General features: G+C 42.1%; 1 protein-coding gene and 3 non-coding genes across 4 annotated transcripts in view; all 4 read right to left on the minus strand.

Annotated features, from left to right (window-relative positions):
* Positions 1-18,687, minus strand: part of LOC142803536 (uncharacterized) — a 236,829-nt gene that overhangs the window by 123,429 nt on the left and 94,713 nt on the right. The window lies entirely within an intron of this gene.
* TRNAS-CGA (transfer RNA serine (anticodon CGA)) lies at positions 5,428-5,500 on the minus strand. The gene has a single exon. It is a non-coding gene; the product is annotated as a tRNA-Ser (tRNA).
* TRNAS-CGA (transfer RNA serine (anticodon CGA)) lies at positions 11,743-11,815 on the minus strand. The gene has a single exon. It is a non-coding gene; the product is annotated as a tRNA-Ser (tRNA).
* On the minus strand, positions 18,082-18,154 carry TRNAS-CGA (transfer RNA serine (anticodon CGA)). The gene has a single exon. It is a non-coding gene; the product is annotated as a tRNA-Ser (tRNA).

Consider the following 18,687-nt stretch of genomic DNA (forward strand, 5'->3'; position numbering starts at 1 on the left):
TTTGTTTGGGTTTATATGTGAATTTAGAAGTAGGAGTGACAGTCAGCGTCATCTATAAGCCAAACGACGAGTGTGAAAACACTCTTATGCGCATGTTTGGCGTCACGTAGCACGTGAACTTATTATGAGCGGGCAGCTGATAAATTGTCCCTCTTATACAACCTAAACACACCAAGTCTGCCAGTACGAGACCCTCGTTCAGTGAAATAAGGAAGAGAAGTGTATACCTAATGGTTCGTATTTCCGTGTTTTAACAGAATATTAATGAGATATAACAGACAGTAATGCCAAGGAATGTACAGGGGAAGTTATTAGAACCAATGGAATGTAAATACGAAGAAAGAAGAAAGAAAAGTGGATGAAAAAAATACCAGCTGTGAGCAGGAATCGAACCTACGACCTTCGAATAACGCATTCGATGCTGTAACCACTTCGCTATCACAGCGGCCGTCCCTCCATCCACTGTTTGGGGTTTATATGTGAATTTAGAAGTAGGAGTGACAGTCAGCGCCATCTATAAGCCAAACAACGAGTGTGAAAACACTTTTATGCGCATGTTTGGCGTCACGTAGCACGTGAACTTATTATGAGCGGGCAGCTGATTAATTGTCCCTCTTATACAACCTAAACACACCAAGTCAGCCAGTACGAGACCCTCGTTCAGTGAAATAAGGGAGAGAAGTGTATACCTAAGGGCTCGTATTTTCGTGTTTTAACACAATAATAATGAGATATAACAGACAGTAATGACAAGGAATGTACAGGGGAAGTTATTAGAACCAATGGAATGTAAATAAAAAGATAGAAAAGTGGATGAAGAAATAACCAGCCGTGAGCAGGAATCAAACTTACGACCTTCGAATATCGCGTTCGATGCTCTAACCACTGAGCTACCACGGCGGCCTTCCCTCCATCCACTTTTTTTTTGGTTTATATGTGAATTTTAGAAGTAGGAGTGACAGTCAGCGCCATCTATAAGCCAAACGACAAGTGTGAATGCATTCTTATGCGCATGTTTGGCGTCACGTAGCACGTGAAATTATTATTAGCGGGCAGCTGATTAATTTTCCCTCTTATACAACCTAAACACACCAAGTCTGCGAGTACGAGACCCTCGTTCAATGAAACAAGGGACAGAAGTGTATACTTAAGGGCTCGTTTTTCCGTGTTTTAACACAATAATAATGAGATCTAACAGATAGTAATGCCAAGGAATGTACAGGGGAAGTCATTACAACCAATGGAATGTAAATAAGAAGAAATAAAAAAGAAAAGTGGATGAAACAATAACCAGCCGTGAGCAGGAATCGAACCTACGACCTTCGAATATCGCGTTCGCTGCTCTAACCACTGAGCTACCACAGCGGCCTACCCTCTATCCACTTTTGTTTGGGTTTATATGTGAATTTAGAAGTAGGAGTGACAGTCAGCGTCATCTATAAGCCAAACGACGAGTGTGAAAACACTCTTATGCGTATGTTTGGCGTCACGTAGCACGTGAACTTATTATGAGCGGGCAGCTGATAAATTGTCCCTCTTATACAACCTAAACACACCAAGTCTGCCAGTACGAGACCCTCGTTCAATAAAATAAGGGAAAGAATTGTATACCTAAGGGCTCGTTTTTCCTTGTTTTAACACAATAATAATGAGATCTAACAGACAGTAATGCCAAGGAATGTACAGGAGAGTTATTAGAACCAATGCAATGTAAAAAGGAAGAAAGAAAAGTGGATGAAAAAATAATCAGCCGTGAGCGGGAATCGAACCTACGACCTTCGAATAACGCGTTCGATGCTCTAACCACTGAGCTACCACGGCGGCCTTCCCCCTATCCACTTTTTTTGGTTTATATGTGAATTTTAGAAGTAGGAGTGACAGTCAGCGCCATCTATAAGCCAAACGACGAGTGTGAAAACACTCTTATGCGCATGTTTGGCGTCACGTAGCACGTGAACTTATTATGAGCGGGCCGCTGATTAATTGTCCCTCTTATACAACTTAAACACACCAAGTCTGCCAGTACGAGACCCCCGTTCAGTGAAATAAGGAAGAAAAGTGTATACCTAATGGTTCGTATTTCCGTGTTCTAACACATTAATAATGAGATATAACAGACAGTAATGCCAAGGAATGTACAGGGGAAGTTATTAAAACCAATGGAATGTAAATAAGAAGAAAGAAGAAAGAAAAGTGGATGAAAAAATTACCAGCTGTGAGCAGGAATCGAACCTACGACCTTTGAATAACGCGTTCAATGCTCTAACCACTGAGCTATCACAGCGGCCGTCCCTCCATCCACTGTTTGGGGTTTATATGTAAATTTAGAAGTAGGAGTGACAGTCAGCGCCATCTATAAGCCAAACAACGAGTGTGAAAACACTCTTATTCGCATGTTTGGCGTCACGTAGCACGTGAACTTATTATGAGTGGGCAGCTGATTAATTGTCCCTCTTATACAACCTAAACACACCAAGTCTGCCAGTACGAGACCCTCGTTCAGTGAAATAAGGGAGAGAAGTGTATACCTAAGGGCTCGTATTTCCGTGCTTTACCACAATATTAATGAGATCTAACAGACAGTAATGCCAAGGAATGTACAGATGAAGTTATTAGAACTAATGAAATGTAAATAGGAAAAATAAAAGTGGATGAAAAAAGAACCAGCCGTGAGCAGGAATCGAACCCACGACCTTCGAATAACGCGTTCGATTTTCTAACCACTGAGCTATCACCGCGGCCTTCCCTCCATCCACTTTTTTGGATTTATATGTGAATTTAGAAGTAGGAGTGACAGTCAGCGCCATCTATAAGCCAAACAACGAGTGTGAAAACACTCTTATGCGCATGTTTGGCGTCACGTAGCACATGAACTTATTATGACCGGGCAGCTGATTAATTGTCCCTCTTATACAACCTAAACACACCAAGTCTGCCATTACGAGACCCTCGTTCAATGAAATAAGGGAAAGAAGTGTATACCCAAGGGCTCGTTTTTCCGTGTTCTAACAAAATATAATTGAGATCTAACAGACAGTAATGCCAAGGAAAGTATAGGGGAAGATATTAGACCAAATTTTAATGTAAATACAAAGAAAAGTGGGTGAAAATATAAGTTGCCTTGAGATCCTGCCCACGGCAAGTTATCTTTTCACCCATATTTCTTCGTATTTACATTAAAATTTGGTCTAATATCTTCCCCTATACTTCCCTTGGCATTAGGGTCTGTTCGATCTCATTATTATTGTGTAAGAAATCGGAAAAACGAGCCCTTAGGTATACACTTCTATCCTTAAATATATATATATATATATATATATATATATATATATATATATATATATATATATATATATATATATATATAAATATATATATATATATATATATATATATATATATATATATATATATATATATATATATATATATATATAAGGGAGAGAAGTGTATACCTAAGGGCTCGAATTTCCGTGTTTTAACACAATATTAATGAGTTATAACAGACAGTAATGCCAAGGAATGTACAGGGGAAGTTAATAAAACCAATGGAATGTGAATAAGAAGAAAGAAGAAAGAAAAGTGGATGAAAAAAATTCCAGCTGTGAGCAGGAATCGAACCTACGACCTTCGAATAACGCGTTCGATGCTCTAACCACTGAGCTGTCACAGCGGCCGTTCTATCCACTTTTTTTGGTTTATATGTGAATTTTAGAAGTAGGAGTGACAGTCAGCGCCATCTATAAGCCAAACGACGAGTGTGAAAACACTCTTATGCGCATGTTTGGCGTCACGTAGCACGTGAACTTATTATGAGCGGGCCGCTGATTAATTGTCCCTCTTATACAATCTAAACACACCAAGTCTGCCAGTACGAGACCCTCGTTCAGTGAAATAAGGAAGAGAAGTGTATACCTAATGGTTCGTATTTCAGTGTTTTAACACAATATTAATGAGATATAACAGACAGTAATGCCAAGGAATGTACAGGGGAAGTTATTAAAACCAATGGAATGTAAATAAGAAGAAAGAAGAAAGAAAAGTGGATGAAAAAATTACCAGCTGTGAGCAGGAATCGAACCTACGACCTTCGAATAACGCGTTCGATGCTCTAACCACTGAGCTGTCACAGCGGCCGTTCTATCCACTGTTTGGGGTTTATATGTGAATTTAGAAGTAGGAGTGACAGTCAGCGCCATCTATAAGCAAAACAACGAGTGTGAAAACACTCTTATTCGCATGTTTGGCGTCACCTAGGACGTGAACTTATTATGAGCGGGCAGCTGATTAATTGTCCCTCTTATAAAACCTAAACACACCAAGTCTGCAAGTACGAGACCCTCGTTCAGTGAAATAAGGGAGATCAGTGTATACCTAAGGGCTCGTATTTCCGTGTTTTAACACAATAATAATGAGATATAACAGACAGTAATGCCAAGGAATGTACACGGGAAGTGATTAGAACCAATGGAATGTAAATAAAAAGATAGAAAAGTGGATGAAAAAATAACCAGCCGTGAGCAGGAATCGAACTTACGACCTTCGAATATCGCGTTCGATGCGCTAACCACTGAGCTACCACGGCGGCCTACCCTCTATCCACTTTTGTTTGGGTTTATCTGTGAATTTAGAAGTAGGAGTGACAGTCAGCGTCATCTATAAGCCAAACGACGAGTGTGAAAACACTCTTATGCGCATGTTTGGCGTCACGTAGCACGTGAACTTATTATGAGCGGGCAGCTGATAAATTGTCCCTCTTATACAACCTAAACACACCAAGTCAGCCAGTATAGACCCTCGTTCAGTGATATAAGGGAGAGAAATGTATACCTAATGGTTCGTATTTCCGTGTTTTAACACAATAATAATGAGATATAACAGACAGTAATGCCAAGGAATGTACAGGGGAAGTTATTAAAACCAATGGAATGTGAATAAGAAGAAAGAAGAAAGAAAAGTGGATGAAAAAAATTCCAGCTGTGAGCAGGAATCGAACCTACGACCTTCGAATAACGCGTTCGATGCTCTAACCACTGAGCTGTCACAGCGGCCGTTCTATCCACTTTTTTGGTTTATATGTGAATTTTAGAAGTAGGAGTGACAGTCAGCGCCATCTATAAGCCAAACGAAGAGTGTGAAAACACTCTTATGCGCATGTTTGGCGTCACGTAGCACGTGAACTTATTATGAGCGGGCAGCTGATTAATTGTCCCTCTTATACAACCTAAACGCACCAAGTCAGCCAGTACGAGACCCTCGTTCAGTGAAATAAGGGAGAGAAGTGTATACCTAAGGGCTCGTATTTCCGTGTTTTAACACAATATTAATGAGATATAACAGACAGTAATGACAAGGAATGTACAGGGGAAGTGATTAGAACCAATGGAATGTAAATAAAAAGATAGAAAAGTGGATGAAAAAATAACCAGCCGTGAGCAGGAATCGAACTTACGACCTTCGAATCTCGCGTTCGATGCTCTAACCACTGAGCTACCACGGCGGCCTACCCTCTATCCACTTTTGTTTGGGTTTATATGTGAATTTAGAAGTAGGAGTGACAGTCAGCGTCATCTATAAGCCAAACGACGAGTGTGAAAACACTCTTATGCGCATGTTTGGCGTCACGTAGCACGTGAACTTATTATGAGCGGGCAGCTGATAAATTGTCCCTCTTATACAACCTAAACACACCAAGTCAGCCAGTATAGACCCTCGTTCAGTGAAATAAGGGAGAGAAATGTATACCTAATGGTTCGTATTTCCGTGTTTTAACACAATATTAATGAGATATAACAGACAGTAATGCCAAGGAATGTACAGGGGAAGTTATTAAAACCAATGGAATGTAAATAAGAAGAAAGAAGAAAGAAAAGTGGATGAAAAAATTACCAGCTGTGAGCAGGAATCGAACCTACGACCTTTGAATAACGCGTTCAATGCTCTAACCACTGAGCTATCACAGCGGCCGTCCCTCCATCCACTGTTTGGGGTTTATATGTAAATTTAGAAGTATGAGTGACAGTCAGCGCCATTTATAAGCCAAACAACGAGTGTGAAAACACTCTTATTCGCATGTTTGGCGTCACGTAGCACGTGAACTTATTATGAGTGGGCAGCTGATTAATTGTCCCTCTTATACAACCTAAACACACCAAGTCTGCCAGTACGAGACCCTCGTTCAGTGAAATAAGGGAGAGAAGTGCATACCTAAGGGCTCGTATTTCCGTGCTTTAACACAATATAATGAGATCTAACAGACAGTAATGCCAAGGAATGTACAGATGAAGTTATTAGAACCAATGAAATGTAGATAAGAAAAATAAATGTGGATGAAAAAAGAACCAGCCGTGAGCAGGAATCGAACCCACGACCTTCGAATAACGCGTTCGATTTTCTAACCACTGAGCTATCACCGCGGCCTTCCCTCCATCCACTTTTTTGGGTTTATATGTGAATTTAGAAGTAGGAGTGACAGTCAGCGCCATCTATAAGCCAAACAAAGAGTGTGAAAACACTCTTATGCGCATGTTTGGCGTCACGTTGCACGTGAACTTATTATGACCGGGCAGCTGATTAATTGTCCCTCTTATACAACCTAAACACACCAAGTCTGCCATTACGAGACCCTCGTTCAATGAAATAAGGGAAAGAAGTGTATACCCAAGGGCTCGTTTTTCCGTGTTTTAACAAAATATAATTGAGATCTAACAGACAGTAATGCCAAGGAAAGTATAGGGGAAGATATTAGACCAAATTTTAATGTAAATACAAAGAAAAGTGGGTGAAAATATAAGTTGCCTTGAGATCCTGCCCACGGCAAGTTATCTTTTCACCCATATTTCTTCGTATTTACATTAAAATTTGGTCTAATATCTTCCCCTATACTTCCCTTGGCATTAGGGTCTGTTCGATCTCATTTTATTGTGTAAGAAATCGGAAAAACGAGCCCTTAGGTATACACTTCTATCCTTAAATATATATATATATATATATATATATATATATAAGGGAGAGAAGTGTATACCTAAGGGCTCGTATTTCCGTGTTTTAACACAATATTAATGAGATATAACAGACAGTAATGCCAAGGAATGTACAGGGGAAGTTATTAAAACCAATGGAATGTGAATAAGAAGAAAGAAGAAAGAAAAGTGGATGAAAAAATTACCAGCTGTGAGAAGGAATCGAACCTACGACCTTCGAATAACGCGTTCGATGCTCTAAACACTGAGCTGTCACAGCGGCCGTTCTATCCACTGTTTGGGGTTTATATGTGAATTTAGAAGTAGGAGTGACAGTCAGCGCCATCTATGAGCCAAACAACGAGTGTGAAAACACTCTTATTCGCATGTTTGGCGTCACCTAGGACATGAACTTATTATGAGCGGGCAGCTGATTAATTGTCCCTCTTATACAACCTAAACACACCAAGTCAGCCAGTACGAGACCCTCGTTCAGTGAAATAAGGGAGAGAAGTGTATACCTAAGGGCTCGTATTTCCGTGTTTTAACACAATATTAATGAGATATAACAGACAGTAATGACAAGGAATGTACAGGGGAAGTGATTAGAACCAATGGAATGTAAATAAAAAGATAGAAAAGTGGATGAAAAAATAACCAGCCGTGAGCAGGAGTCGAACTTACGACCTTCGAATATCACGTTCGATGCTCTAACCACTGAGGTACCACGGCGGCCTTCCCCCTATCCACTTTTTTTGGTTTATATGTGAATTTTAGAAGTAGGAGTGACAGTCAGCGCCATCTATAAGCCAAACGACGAGTGTGAAAACACTCTTATGCGCATGTTTGGCGTCACGTAGCACGTGAACTTATTATGAGCGGGCCGCTGATTAATTGTCCCTCTTATACAATCTAAACACACCAAGTCTGCCAGTACGAGACCCTCGTTCAGTGAAATAAGGAAGAGAAGTGTATACCTAATGGTTCGTATTTCCGTGTTTTAACACAATATTAATGAGATATAACAGACAGTAATGCCAAGGAATGTACAGGGGAAGTTATTAAAACCAATGGAATGTAAATAAGAAGACAGAAGAAAGAAAAGTGGATGAAAAAATTACCAGCTGTGAGCAGGAATCGAACCTACGACCTTCGAATAACGCGTTCGATGCTCTAACCACTGAGCTGTCACAGCGGCCGTTCTATCCACTGTTTGGGGTTTATATGTGAATTTAGAAGTAGGAGTGACAGTCAGCGCCATCTATAAGCAAAACAACGAGTGTGAAAACACTCTTATTCGCATGTTTGGCGTCACCTAGGACGTGAACTTATTATGAGCGGGCAGCTGATTATTTGTCCCTCTTATAAAACCTAAACACACCAAGTCTGCCAGTACGAGACCCTCCTTCAATAAAATAAGGGAAAGAAGTGTATACCTAAGGGCTCGTTTTTCCTTGTTTTAACACAATAATAATGAGATCTAACAGACAGTAATGCCAAGGACAGTAGTGCGGCGATGGCGTAGTGGTTAGAGCATCCGCCTCGCATGCAAGAGGTCCGTGGTTCAAATCCCGGTACCGCGCAGTTCCCAACCGGATTAAAAAAAATCCGCGTGTTGATGGAACTGCATTAAGAGGCCTGGGGTGTGGCCTCACCGGCAAACACCGCCGAGAACGCACTCCCTCACCAGAGAAGGATTGGCCACCCTGGTGCAGTATCTGGCCACTACCTCCCACATGATTACGTCAAATAACTCATGGCCCTCAGTCCCCAGCAGCTGCGAAGCAACTGACCACGGCGGCGGTCAGATCTGCAACGCAGCAGAGGGTGCTAAGAATCTCTGGATCCGGACAGGCCGCCATTGGAACCTGAACTTGGCAACGTTTAACGCTAGAACCTTATCTAGTGAGGGAAGTCTAGCTGTACTATTCGAGGAGCTAGAGGGTGTTAAATGGGATATAATAGGGCTCAGTGAGGTTAGGAGGACAGATGAGGCCTATACGGTGCTACAGAATGGGCACGTCTTTTGCTACAGGGGCTTGGCAGACAGAAGAGAACTGGGAGTGGGGTTCCTCATTCACAGAAACATTGCTGGCAACATAGAGGAATACTATAGCATTAATGAAAGGGTGGTAGGTATCGTAATTAAACTGAATAAAAGATACAAGATGAAGGTAGTACAGGCTTACGCGCCTACATCCAGCCATGATGACGCTTCAGTTGAAAGCTTCTATGAAGACGTGGAATCGGCAATGAGTAAGGTAAAAACACAGTATACTATAGTGATGGGCGACTTTAATGCAAAGGTAGGGAAGAAGCAGGCTGGAGACCAGGCAGTAGGAGATTATGGCATCGGCACTAGAAACGCCAGAGGAGAGCTACTAGTAGAATTCGCAGAACGCAATAATTTACGGATTTTGAATACCTTCCACCGAAAACGAGAAAACCGCAAGTGGACATGGAGGAGCCCTAATGGCGAAAATAAGAACGAAATAGACTTTATAATGAGTGCACACCCTGGAGTCGTGCAGGATGTGGAAGTGATTGGCAAGGTACGATGCAGTGACCATAGAATGGTACGGTCTCGAATTCGCCTAGACTTGAAGAAGGAACGACAGAACTTGATACGCAAGAAGCCAATCAATCAGCTAGCACTGAGAGGGAAAGTACAGGAATTGAGAGTGTCACTGCAGAACAGGTACTCGGCTCTCAGTGAGGAAACCAACCTTAGCGTAGATACAATGAATGATAATCTGACGAGTATCATTACGGAGTGTGCAGTGGAAGTTGGAGGCAGGGTAGTTAGACAGGACCCTGGCAAGCTTTCACAGGATACGAAGAACCTAATTAAAAAGCGTCAAATCATGAAAGTGTCAAGTACAACAGACAAAATAGAACTGGCAGAGCTTTCGAAGTTGATTAATAGACGTAAAGTATGCGATGTAAGAAGGTGTAACATGGAGAGAATTGAACACGCTCTGAAAAACGGAGGAAGTGTCAAAGCATTGAAGAGGAAACTTGGGATAGGCAAAAGTCGGATGTATGCACTAAGGGACAAAGAAGGCAAAATAACTACCAATATGGATAGGATAGCTAAGATAGCGGAGGAGTTTTACAGGGATCTGTGCAGTAGCCGAGACAACCACGACCTTAATACGATATGAACTAGCAGTAACCCAGATTACACCCCACCAGTAATGATAGAAGAAGTCAGAAAAGCTTTGGAGAGCATGCAAAGGGGCAAAGCTGCTGGTGAGGATCAGGTAACATCAGATCTGCTGAAAGATGGAGGACAGATTGTGTTAGAAAAACTAGCCACCCTGTTTACGAGGTGTCTCCTGGCGGGAAGAGTACCAGAGTCTTGGAAGAACGCTAACATCATCTTAATACATAAGAAAGGAGATGACAAGGACTTGAAGAATTACAGGCCGATCAGCTTGCTCTCTGTAGTATACAAGCTATTTACAAAGGTAATTGCTAACAGAGTAAAGAAAACATTAGAATTCAATCAACCAAAGGAACAAGCAGGATTTCGAACAGGCTACTCAACAATTGACCACATTGATACTATCAATCAGGTAATAGAGAAATGCTCAGAGTATAACGAACCACTATACATAGCCTTCATAGATTACGAGAAGGCGTTTGATTCAGTAGAAATATCAGCCGTCATGCAAACACTGCGGAATCAGGACGTAGATGAAGTATATATAAACATTCTGCAAGAAATCTACAGGGGATCAACTGCTACCACACTGCTTCATAGAGAAAGCAACAGAATACCAATCAAGAAGGGTGTAAGGCAGGGGGACACAATTTCCCCAATGCTGTTTACCGCGTGCTTACAGGAGGTTTTCAGAAGCCTAGAATGGGAACAGTTAGGGATAAGAGTCAACGGAGAATACCTTAGTAACCTGCGCTTCGCCGATGACATTGCATTGCTGAGTAACTCGGGGGACGAATTGCAACTCATGATTATGGAATTAGACAAGGAGAGCAGAAAAGTGGGTCTTAAAATTAATATGCAGAAAATGAAAGTAATGTACAACAACCTCGGCAAAGAGCAGCGCTTCGAGATAGGTAATAGTGCACTTGAAGTTGTAAAAGACTATGTCTACTTAGGGCAGGTAATAACCGCAGAGCCGAACCACGAGATTGAAATAACTAGAAGAATAAGAATGGGGTGGAGCACATTCGGCAAGCACTCTTAAATTATGACAGGTAGATTGCCACTATCCCTCAAGAGGAAGGTATATAACAGCTGTATCTTGCCGGTACTTAGCTACGGAGCAGAAACCTGGAGACTTACAAAGAGGGTTCAGCTTAAATTGAGGACGACGCAGCGAGCAATGGAAAGAAAAATGGTAGGTGTAACCTTAAGAGACAAGAAGAGAGCAGAGTGGATTAGGGAACAAACGGGGGTTATGGATATCGTAGCTGAAATCAAGAAGAAGAAATGGACATGGGCAGGGCATGTAGCGCGTAGACAGGATAACCGCTGGTCATTAAGGGTAACTGACTGGATTCCCAGAGAAGGGAAGCGGGTTAGGGGGAGACAGAAGGTTAGGTGGGCAGATGAGATTAAGAAGTTTGCGGGTGTAAATTGGAAGCAGCAAGCACAGGACCGGGTTAACTGGCGGAACATGGGAGAGGCCTTTGTCCTGCAGTGGACGTAGTCAGGCTGATGATGATGATGATGAATGCCAAGGAATGTACAGGAGAGTTATTAGAACCAATGCAATGTAAATAAGAAGAAAGAAAAGTGGATGAAAAAATAACCAGCCGTGAGCAGGAATCGAACCTACGACCTTCGAATATCGCGTTCGATGCTCTAACCACTGAGCTACCACGGCGGCCTACCCTCTATCCACTTTTGTTTGGGTTTATATGTGAATTTAGAAGTAGGAGTGACAGTCAGCGTCATCTATAAGCCAAACGACGAGTGTGAAAACACTCTTATGCGCATGTTTGGCGTCACGTAGCACGTGAACTTATTATGAGCGGGCAGCTGATAAATTGTCCCTCTTATACAACCTAAACACACCAAGTCAGCCAGTATAGACCCTCGTTCAGTGAAATAAGGGAGAGAAATGTATACCTAATGGTTCGTATTTCCGTGTTTTAACACAATATTAATGAGATATAACAGACAGTAATGCCAAGGAATGTACAGGGGAAGTTATTAAAACCAATGGAATGTAAATAAGAAGAAAGAAGAAAGAAAAGTGGATGAAAAAATTACCAGCTGTGAGCAGGAATCGAACCTACGACCTTTGAATAACGCGTTCAATGCTCTAACCACTGAGCTATCACAGCGGCCGTCCCTCCATCCACTGTTTGGGGTTTATATGTAAATTTAGAAGTAGGAGTGACAGTCAGCGCCATTTATAAGCCAAACAACGAGTGTGAAAACACTCTTATTCGCATGTTTGGCGTCACGTAGCACGTGAACTTATTATGAGTGGGCAGCTGATTAATTGTCCCTCTTATACAACCTAAACACACCAAGTCTGCCAGTACGAGACCCTCGTTCAGTGAAATAAGGGAGAGAAGTGTGTACCTAAGGGCTCGTATTTCCGTGCTTTAACACAATATAATGAGATCTAACAGACAGTAATGCCAAGGAATGTACAGATGAAGTTATTAGAACCAATGAAATGTAAATAAGAAAAATAAAAGTGGATGAAAAAAGAACCAGCCGTGAGCAGGAATCGAACCCACGACCTTCGAATAACGCGTTCGATTTTCTAACCACTGAGCTATCACCGCGGCCTTCCCTCCATCCACTTTTTTGGGTTTATATGTGAATTTAGAAGTAGGAGTGACAGTCAGCGCCATCTATAAGCCAAACAACGAGTGTGAAAACACTCTTATGCGCATGTTTGGCGTCACGTAGCACGTGAACTTATTATGACCGGGCAGCTGATTAATTGTCCCTCTTATACAACCTAAACACACCAAGTCTGCCATTACGAGACCCTCGTTCAATGAAATAAGGGAAAGAAGTGTATACCCAAGGGCTCGTTTTTCCGTGTTTTAACAAAATATAATTGAGATCTAACAGACAGTAATGCCAAGGAAAGTATAGGGGAAGATATTAGACCAAATTTTAATGTAAATACAAAGAAAAGTGGGTGAAAATATAAGTTGCCTTGAGATCCTGCCCACGGCAAGTTATCTTTTCACCCATATTTCTTCGTATTTACATTAAAATTTGGTCTAATATCTTCCCCTATACTTCCCTTGGCATTAGGGTCTGTTCGATCTCATTATTATTGTGTAAGAAATCGGAAAAACGAGCCCTTAGGTATACACTTCTATCCTTAAATATATATATATATATATATATATATATATATATATATATATATATATATATATAAGGGAGAGAAGTGTATACCTAAGGGCTCGTATTTCCGTGTTTTAACACAATATTAATGAGATATAACAGACAGTAATGCCAAGGAATGTACAGGGGAAGTTATTAAAACCAATGGAATGTGAATAAGAAGAAAGAAGAAAGAAAAGTGGATGAAAAAATTACCAGCTGTGAGAAGGAATCGAACGTACGACCTTCGAATAACGCGTTCGATGCTCTAAACACTGAGCTGTCACAGCGGCCGTTCTATCCACTGTTTGGGGTTTATATGTGAATTTAGAAGTAGGAGTGACAGTCAGCGCCATCTATGAGCCAAACAACGAGTGTGAAAACACTCTTATTCGCATGTTTGGCGTCACCTAGGACATGAACTTATTATGAGCGGGCAGCTGATTAATTGTCCCTCTTATACAACCTAAACACACCAAGTCAGCCAGTACGAGACCCTCGTTCAGTGAAATAAGGGAGAGAAGTGTATACCTAAGGGCTCGTATTTCCGTGTTTTAACACAATATTAATGAGATATAACAGACAGTAATGACAAGGAATGTACAGGGGAAGTGATTAGAACCAATGGAATGTAAATAAAAAGATAGAAAAGTGGATGAAAAAATAACCAGCCGTGAGCAGGAATCGAACTTACGACCTTCGAATATCACGTTCGATGCTCTAACCACTGAGGTACCACGGCGGCCTTCCCCCTATCCACTTTTTTTGGTTTATATGTGAATTTTAGAAGTAGGAGTGACAGTCAGCGCCATCTATAAGCCAAACGACGAGTGTGAAAACACTCTTATGCGCATGTTTGGCGTCACGTAGCACGTGAACTTATTATGAGCGGGCCGCTGATTAATTGTCCCTCTTATACAATCTAAACACACCAAGTCTGCCAGTACGAGACCCTCGTTCAGTGAAATAAGGAAGAGAAGTGTATACCTAATGGTTCGTATTTCCGTGTTTTAACACAATATTAATGAGATATAACAGACAGTAATGCCAAGGAATGTACAGGGGAAGTTATTAAAACCAATGGAATGTAAATAAGAAGAAAGAAGAAAGAAAAGTGGATGAAAAAATTACCAGCTGTGAGCAGGAATCGAACCTACGACCTTCGAATAACGCGTTCGATGCTCTAACCACTGAGCTGTCACAGCGGCCGTTCTATCCACTGTTTGGGGTTTATATGTGAATTTAGAAGTAGGAGTGACAGTCAGCGCCATCTATAAGCAAAACAACGAGTGTGAAAACACTCTTATTCGCATGTTTGGCGTCACCTAGGACGTGAACTTATTATGAGCGGGCAGCTGATTATTTGTCCCTCTTATAAAACCTAAACACACCAAGTCTGCCAGTACGAGACCCTCCTTCAATAAAATAAGGGAAAGAAGTGTATACCTAAGGGCTCGTTTTTCCTTGTTTTAACACAATAATAATGAGATCTAACAGACAGTAATGCCAAGGACAGTAGTGCGGCGATGGCGTAGTGGTTAGAGCATCCGCCTCGCATGCAAGAGGTCCGTGGTTCAAATCCCGGTACCGCGCAGTTCCCAACCGGATTAAAAAAAAATCCGCGTGTTGATGGAACTGCATTAAGAGGCCTGGGGTGTGGCCTCACCGGCAAACACCGCCGAGAACGCACTCCCTCACCAGAGAAGGATTGGCCACCCTGGTGCAGTATCTGGCCACTACCTCCCACATGATTACGTCAAATAACTCATGGCCCTCAGTCCCCAGCAGCTGCGAAGCAACTGACCACGGCGGCGGTCAGATCTGCAACGCAGCAGAGGGTGCTAAGAATCTCTGGATCCGGACAGGCCGCCATTGGAACCTGAACTTGGCAACGTTTAACGCTAGAACCTTATCTAGTGAGGGAAGTCTAGCTGTACTATTCGAGGAGCTAGAGGGTGTTAAATGGGATATAATAGGGCTCAGTGAGGTTAGGAGGACAGATGAGGCCTATACGGTGCTACAGAATGGGCACGTCTTTTGCTACAGGGGCTTGGCAGACAGAAGAGAACTGGGAGTGGGGTTCCTCATTCACAGAAACATTGCTGGCAACATAGAGGAATACTATAGCATTAATGAAAGGGTGGTAGGTATCGTAATTAAACTGAATAAAAGATACAAGATGAAGGTAGTACAGGCTTACGCGCCTACATCCAGCCATGATGACGCTTCAGTTGAAAGCTTCTATGAAGACGTGGAATCGGCAATGAGTAAGGTAAAAACACAGTATACTATAGTGATGGGCGACTTTAATGCAAAGGTAGGGAAGAAGCAGGCTGGAGACCAGGCAGTAGGAGATTATGGCATCGGCACTAGAAACGCCAGAGGAGAGCTACTAGTAGAATTCGCAGAACGCAATAATTTACGGATTTTGAATACCTTCCACCGAAAACGAGAAAACCGCAAGTGGACATGGAGGAGCCCTAATGGCGAAAATAAGAACGAAATAGACTTTATAATGAGTGCACACCCTGGAGTCGTGCAGGATGTGGAAGTGATTGGCAAGGTACGATGCAGTGACCATAGAATGGTACGGTCTCGAATTCGCCTAGACTTGAAGAAGGAACGACAGAACTTGATACGCAAGAAGCCAATCAATCAGCTAGCACTGAGAGGGAAAGTACAGGAATTGAGAGTGTCACTGCAGAACAGGTACTCGGCTCTCAGTGAGGAAACCAACCTTAGCGTAGATACAATGAATGATAATCTGACGAGTATCATTACGGAGTGTGCAGTGGAAGTTGGAGGCAGGGTAGTTAGACAGGACCCTGGCAAGCTTTCACAGGATACGAAGAACCTAATTAAAAAGCGTCAAATCATGAAAGTGTCAAGTACAACAGACAAAATAGAACTGGCAGAGCTTTCGAAGTTGATTAATAGACGTAAAGTATGCGATGTAAGAAGGTGTAACATGGAGAGAATTGAACACGCTCTGAAAAACGGAGGAAGTGTCAAAGCATTGAAGAGGAAACTTGGGATAGGCAAAAGTCGGATGTATGCACTAAGGGACAAAGAAGGCAAAATAACTACCAATATGGATAGGATAGCTAAGATAGCGGAGGAGTTTTACAGGGATCTGTACAGTAGCCGAGACAACCACGACCTTAATACGATATGAACTAGCAGTAACCCAGATTACACCCCACCAGTAATGATAGAAGAAGTCAGAAAAGCTTTGGAGAGCATGCAAAGGGGCAAAGCTGCTGGTGAGGATCAGGTAACATCAGATCTGCTGAAAGATGGAGGACAGATTGTGTTAGAAAAACTAGCCACCCTGTTTACGAGGTGTCTCCTGGCGGGAAGAGTACCAGAGTCTTGGAAGAACGCTAACATCATCTTAATACATAAGAAAGGAGATGACAAGGACCTGAAGAATTACAGGCCGATCAGCTTGCTCTCTGTAGTATACAAGCTATTTACAAAGGTAATTGCTAACAGAGTAAAGAAAACATTAGAATTCAATCAACCAAAGGAACAAGCAGGATTTCGAACAGGCTACTCAACAATTGACCACATTGATACTATCAATCAGGTAATAGAGAAATGCTCAGAGTATAACGAACCACTATACATAGCCTTCATAGATTACGAGAAGGCGTTTGATTCAGTAGAAATATCAGCCGTCATGCAAACACTGCGGAATCAGGACGTAGATGAAGTATATATAAACATTCTGCAAGAAATCTACAGGGGATCAACTGCTACCACACTGCTTCATAGAGAAAGCAACAGAATACCAATCAAGAAGGGTGTAAGGCAGGGGGACACAATTTCCCCAATGCTGTTTACCGCGTGCTTACAGGAGGTTTTCAGAAGCCTAGAATGGGAACAGTTAGGGATAAGAGTCAACGGAGAATACCTTAGTAACCTGCGCTTCGCCGATGACATTGCATTGCTGAGTAACTCGGGGGACGAATTGCAACTCATGATTATGGAGTTAGACAAGGAGAGCAGAAAAGTGGGTCTTAAAATTAATATGCAGAAAATGAAAGTAATGTACAACAACCTCGGCAAAGAGCAGCGCTTCGAGATAGGTAATAGTGCACTTGAAGTTGTAAAAGACTATGTCTACTTAGGGCAGGTAATAACCGCAGAGCCGAACCACGAGATTGAAATAACTAGAAGAATAAGAATGGGGTGGAGCACATTCGGCAAGCACTCTTAAATTATGACAGGTAGATTGCCACTATCCCTCAAGAGGAAGGTATATAACAGCTGTATCTTGCCGGTACTTAGCTACGGAGCAGAAACCTGGAGACTTACAAAGAGGGTTCAGCTTAAATTGAGGACGACGCAGCGAGCAATGGAAAGAAAAATGGTAGGTGTAACCTTAAGAGACAAGAAGAGAGCAGAGTTGATTAGGGAACAAACGGGGGTTAAGGATATCGTAGCTGAAATCAAGAAGAAGAAATGGACATGGGCAGGGCATGTAGCGCGTAGACAGGATAACCGCTGGTCATTAAGGGTAACTGACTGGATTCCCAGAGAAGGGAAGCGGGTTAGGGGGAGACAGAAGGTTAGGTGGGCAGATGAGATTAAGAAGTTTGCGGGTGTAAATTGGAAGCAGCAAGCACAGGACCGGGTTAACTGGCGGAACATGGGAGAGGCCTTTGTCCTGCAGTGGACGTAGTCAGGCTGATGATGATGATGATGAATGCCAAGGAATGTACAGGAGAGTTATTAGAACCAATGCAATGTAAATAAGAAGAAAGAAAAGTGGATGAAAAAATAACCAGCCGTGAGCAGGAATCGAACCTACGACCTTCGAATATCGCGTTCGATGCTCTAACCACTGAGCTACCACAGCGGCCTACCCTCTATCCACTTTTGTTTGGGTTTATATGTGAATTTAGAAGTAGGAGTGACAGTCGGCGTCATCTATAAGCCAAACGACGAGTGTGAAAACACTCTTATGCGCATGTTTGGCGTCACGTAGCACGTGAACTTATTATGAGCGGGCAGCTGATAAATTGTCCCTCTTATACAACCTAAACACACCAAGTCTGCCAGTACGAGACCCTCGTTCAATAAAATAAGGGAAAGAAGTGTATACCTAAGGGCTCGTTTTTCCTTGTTTTAACACAATAATAATGAGATCTAACAGACAGTAATGCCAAGGAATGTACAGGAGAGTTATTAGAACCAATGGAATGTAAATAGGAAGAAAAAAAAGTGGATGAAAAAATAACCAGCCGTGAGCAGGAATCGCACCTACGACCTTCGAATAACGCGTTCGATGCTCTAACCACTGAGCTGTCACAGCGGCCGTTCTATCCACTGTTTGGGGTTTATATGTGAATTTAGAAGTAGGAGTGACAGTCAGCGCCATCTATAAGCCAA

Source organism: Rhipicephalus microplus, chromosome 3 (assembly GCF_043290135.1).
Source record: "Rhipicephalus microplus isolate Deutch F79 chromosome 3, USDA_Rmic, whole genome shotgun sequence".
Taxonomy (NCBI): domain Eukaryota; kingdom Metazoa; phylum Arthropoda; class Arachnida; order Ixodida; family Ixodidae; genus Rhipicephalus; species Rhipicephalus microplus.